Genomic DNA, 5,634 nt, shown 5'->3' with positions numbered 1-5,634 from the left:
TCGCGCTTATTGTAGATTTTCAATAGAATTCGAACTCACAACGCATGAAAACCAGTCACCTAACCAAAAAGTATTGTCCAACCGCTCGACAAAAACCCCATCCTAAAAAAGAGTGGTTCAATAAACGACCTGAGTTTTTAAAATTATTCTGACTGCGACCCCTACACACGCTATGGAGTTCGTGAAATACTCGCACTCACATACTCGCTATCAAACATCGCACACAAACTTTATCAGAGCAATGAATACATCGATTAAGACATTCTCGGGACAATTCTGTCCACCAGCAGAGCTATCAACCCAGAGTATAAAATTAACAAGGGGATCATTTGAATATTTCAGGTCCCTGACCTCAGCGTGGCATACAGAACAGCAGGATTGGTCACCAACATCACTCTGTCTATGGATAAGGCCTATGCAGGTAACCTGTTGCTGGCTAAATACGTGATATCTGAGATTCTTGATAATGATCCACTTTCCTCACCTGGTAGTGAAGACCACAAAACGATTTATCTGCAGGTAATACATTAGCCCTACCAAGACTCTTTTTCTCAATTCCATTAAAAGTGTAATCTGGAAAAGTATTATATATTCTTCTTAGCAGTTAATTTGTCCTAACAATTGAAGATGAAATATGCGCTGCCTCGCTCTGGACTAGTGTTTGCTTTGCTTACATATTCGCAAGAAACAAAATAGAAATGTTTGAATGTGTTAATTTGTATATTATATTCACTTTTTACTCATCGCATATACATACAAACTTGGTTCATGTAACAACACAATTTTATATGAGAATCCGGCTAAGGCAGGAAGTTCACAGAGGCCATATTTTAGTAGTGTACATTTAACTTAAGTTTAAAGTGCTCGTACATGTTGATATGGTCGATCATAGGTTTTCCCTTACAAAAATGAAATGATAACCTATGATTAGTGGCAGAAATGAGAAACTGACCTGCTTCTAAATTATTCTATAGAGGGCACCATTTTGAAGTAAAAAATTACCACCCACTACTGCCACGCTAACTGTCCATGTAGCGTAATTAAGTATGAGACATTTGCCTATGATAAGAGAGTAAGAATTTTTACCAAAAGTATTTGATTTAGTTTGACCAAGGGGATATCACCTGCAACTAAATTTTTTCAAATGGTTACGGTATGGAAGGAAGTTTTCGCTCGCATATTTTGATTAAAGACATCAAATGTTGAAGGTGGGAACTGTGATTGCCGTAAGCAAGGGGTGTCTTTGTAAAGAGTTAAACAATAATGAAGAATTGAGGCAAGCGTATCAGCAATCCGCTTGTAGGAGCTTCTAATGTGCGAGTTACTACCGTTATATTCATTGTCAGTTAACACTTCGCATTGTATACAAACTTTTGCTGATTACGTACAAAGCCCTGAATGGACAAGCTCAACAATATCTCAGGAATTTGATAACACCTTTGGCCACATCACGTGTTCTTCGCTCATCTGATAAATGTCTTCTGCACACATGCAGGCGGATTCTGACTATCTAAGGACGTCGCTCCTGCTCTGCAGCAGCTCCTGTTCTTTGTAACTCTTTACCTCTAGATATAAAAACCTCTCCCAATGTCAACATTTTCAAAAGACACTTAAAAACTTACATCTTCCAGAGAGCATTTTCATTGTTACTCTAAGCGCCACTGAGCATTGTTTAACTTTGGATATTTGGCGCTATACAAATTTTCTAGATAGATAGATAAATAGATAGAAATATATGAATGGCGTGGGATTTGGATTTCTTTCTTTTATGGATATATTTCATAATGTTTTGTGCAATTCCTGTTGATGTTAAGACGTACGGCGTAATATACTGTTAGTAGGTGTTTGCTATCGAAAACAAGTTATTTGTTCTTACCATTTGACCTTTAATGTTATGTGTTTTATTTCAGTCGATTGTAAGATTCGTGAGTGCTCTATTAGATGCAGACACGGAACCAAGCTGGATCCAGATTCATGAAGTAAGAAACCATGCACAAGTTTTCAGCTGAATAAATGGCTGAGTAAATATTATCGCAATTCTTACATCAAATTAATTCTCAGGCCTAAATGCACTATTATACTTAGGTATTTTCTATAATGTAGCACTTTCGTTTTTACAAATTTTATTATAAATTTAAAAACTGAATCCTCGATTCGTTGGTAGGATTAAAGTGTACGATTGTGTACAGCACATGTACTGACGTTTGTGATCACAATCTATCAATACCGCCACCATATATCCAAAACTTTTTTCATGTTTACTAAGTTTTGTGGACAGACAATGTTATAAAAAACTACGTCTTGTAAACAAAGAGAGATACAAGTCCCAAGGTTATTATAAACAATTCTGATTTTTGCGATGTAAATGTTTTGCATTGCTTCTCTAAAAGTGCCAAAGGTTTCTAACCCTCACCGAGCAAAGCACATAATCTAACTTGTTTTCATTTCACTTTCAGACCCGGGGCGTCCATTTAGGTGCCATAGCTTTGTTTGACACGCTGAACAAATTCGGAGAGACTGTACATTGTTACGTCCGACAGGTCGACACCGAAGTCAGGCTTTACAGCAAGAATATAGGTATTAAAATCTTTCAGTTCAGTGGTAATACTGTTGGTGTCAGTGAAATGTGTCAAATTATATTATACATGTCCAATATATTGATAACGCAAATACAGCGATCTGATTGGTCAAGACGTGAAAATGACAGAGCTACATTCACGATATAGCACGGTTGGTACACGCGCGAACTTTCAACAAGAGACAACCCTTTTTGAATTTTCGCACAAGAATTTCAATATATAGTTGTGATATAATAGCCATAAACCACACCCACCGACGGTACACCACTCGGTTTTGACCAGTTCATATATGCACGAGCTATTATGTCGTGCACTTGTCAAAAGCTCGTGGTATACAGTCGCTGGGTATGGTTTATTGCCTTACAAGGGATGCGTTTCCATTTATTAGGGCATCCAAAATCGACACATTTCTTGCGATGATGAAGGATATCCTGTAATGACACAGTGTCGGTAGCATCTACCTAATGCCCTGTTAAGGATTAAGGAATAAAGTTAACTAAATATATATTATAGGAAAGCATACAAATACAATTCTGTCATGAACAAGAACGACATTCTATCTTGTGATATTACAAGGGTTTGAAACAAAACAAGTGAGGTCCCATGCCGACGATCTGGAGTTTCCGAGCAAAGTGAAGTTTGCAAGACACAAGAGATCACAAGAAAGTGTTTGGTTTAAAGTTGACGAGGGAGGAAGTAAAGTTGTCATACCCGGAGAGAACGTTATACTTCAAAATTCAGGTATTTCAGTTTAGAGTGTTTGAATATCGTATGTTAACCTGGTCTATGTTGTAGGACATATACATTGATCATAATCCAAATCTCACAAAATATCGCTACTGAGATATCTTGTAAAAGCTGTGAACATTTTACCTTGAAATATGGTATGAAGAAAGCATTTTTCTGCCAATAATTTTTCATATGAGTGCGGAAATCATACAAACAAGAAAAAATAGTTCAAATTGCTCATCTTTAAAAGCGCTTGTTAGAAAGCATGCATATTTGATGTAGAGGTCGATAGGATTGGCCACATCCAGGTTAATTCAAATTAGCAATGCAATGCTGCCCAATTAGCTATCGGTAAAGTTCCTAAGGTCAGAAATAAATAATTCTCTTTTAAATTTCCAACAGATCGTATAACGGTGATTGTTTTTACTTACAAGAACCCGGCTAACATACTACCGCCTGGCGCTCAAAAGGGGTAGGTTGATTTCTCTAACGTTTAATAAAAATCGTATTGAGACTGTTTTGCGTGCTTTCCACATATTTTAGGGTCCCATCAATGTAATTGTTCAGTACATGTACTGGACAGCTTTTTATCTGGCACGAACTGAAATTTTAGATGATAACCACGGAAATATATTTCGCCGTAATGGTATTCATACTCGGGAATAAAAACACTCTCTTCAACGATTAACGATATTTCATTTCTAGAACGAACAGACAGTGGGTGCGTACAATAACTGCAACGAAAAAGGTTGAGAGAGTTAACAGTCCAGTGATTTCAGTCAGTGTCTACAACAGTGAGGAAGGCAAGCACACAAGAAAGCTTCGAGAACAGCTGACCTTCACGTTATACCACAAACAGGTAAATGTAATTGGTATTGCTTTTAACGTTGATAAACATTTTCTCAGTGTTGTGTTTTCAAGTTCCCCGTCGCCGTGCACATTGATACAGACTTCATAGATATTCCTTTCTGGCGATATACTTACATACGAAGTCTGAATTAAAATAGAATTAATGACGCATGCTCTCAGTAGATCAGGAAATGTGGTAATTAAATGTGAAAACTCTCAGGGAAAAAGTTGCAGAGATGAAGATTTCGGTAGAAAATGAATATATGGTTCATGAAATCTACATTTTACAAATCCATATACATTTTATCAAATTCGAATGCCATTAGCACATGGCGCATCCAAATTAATGCAATTTGAAGGAAATCTGACATATACTTTTGAAAGAAAAAGTTGTTTAACCAAAGATGGGAACACTGCACCTTAACTTAACGTGTGCAAATACCAGTTTACATAACAAATTACGTAAGTCTTCCCTGGGTACCACCAAACAGCATTTGAAAGTCATGAAAGTCATCAGTCGAGTGGTTTCCAGGAACAAGGTGTTTCAACCTAATAATACAATAATACCTACCATTGACATATGCAACCATTAAGACAAGCGTCACCTAAAGGGACCTACATTATAAATTTGAAAGCGGTTGAGAAATGCTTATAGAAAACGTCTTAACAAATATTTAAATAATAACCCTGATATTGACATGCGCGAATTTCATTATCTCCCTCCCTTTAAAAATAAAATCAGTTACTTTATGGTGCCCTCATGGTAAATTTGAAAGTTATGTGATGAGTAATTAGCGAGAAAACTCTTTTGGATTTTATTTGACTGTTGTATTGCTTTGTGTTTTTAAAAAAGATAGACGTACTGGCCAAAAATGTATATCATTATGCAAATTTTATCATTACTTGAGCAGATTCCGATTTGATTATATACAGAACGTCTATACTAATTTGAACAAACATCACGGAATTAAGTAAATATTCTCAACAATTTGCATCGGTAACTTTTGTAATAGTTTTAACAAAACTGGACCTAGCCAAACCTATTTTTAGCTACAGTACATCAACCATGTACACTGTCTAACAAACGTTTTTGAAGATGTGAGGAGGAAGTCAAATATGTTTTCTTGTTTGTATGATTTTGGCTAATGCGCGAAACAATTGTAGCAAAAAAATAAGTAATTATACATCTTCTTACCATGTTTAAAGGTAAAGCTTCATCTTTTTTTCAAGATATCTCAGTGTATGGATGTTTTGTGAGATTGAATGGAAAATATATTGTCATTAGCAACTTCTGTTGTCTAGCGTATAGTCAATAAATATGTCTTGAAACATTAATCAAGTTCGCCGAGTAAAATTTGGTCTTTAATTTCAGGCTGGCTACAATGCTAAATGCATTTCTATGATCCACGGAAATCCAACTGCGTGAGTTTTATTCGTCCTATGCAGTTTTTTATGTAGACATTAAGATAAAACGCAA

General features: G+C 36.1%; 2 long non-coding RNA genes across 2 annotated transcripts; both read left to right on the top strand.

Moving 5' to 3' along the window:
• Positions 1 to 378: 378 nt before the first annotated feature.
• On the top strand, positions 379 to 2,538 carry LOC139147733 (uncharacterized). Its single transcript, XR_011555789.1, has 3 exons — positions 379 to 519; positions 1,911 to 1,979; positions 2,457 to 2,538. It is a non-coding gene; the product is annotated as an uncharacterized lncRNA (long non-coding RNA).
• Positions 2,539 to 3,178: 640 nt separating this feature from the next.
• LOC139147726 (uncharacterized) lies at positions 3,179 to 4,091 on the top strand. The gene is made up of 3 exons (XR_011555786.1): positions 3,179 to 3,320; positions 3,711 to 3,780; positions 4,014 to 4,091. It is a non-coding gene; the product is annotated as an uncharacterized lncRNA (long non-coding RNA).
• Positions 4,092 to 5,634: the final 1,543 nt, after the last annotated feature.

This window comes from Ptychodera flava, chromosome 2 (genome assembly GCF_041260155.1).
Source record: "Ptychodera flava strain L36383 chromosome 2, AS_Pfla_20210202, whole genome shotgun sequence".
Classification (NCBI taxonomy): Eukaryota; Metazoa; Hemichordata; class Enteropneusta; family Ptychoderidae; genus Ptychodera; species Ptychodera flava.
The sequence above is the reverse complement of the archived record's forward strand: the minus strand, read 5'-3'. Positions and strand labels throughout refer to the sequence as shown.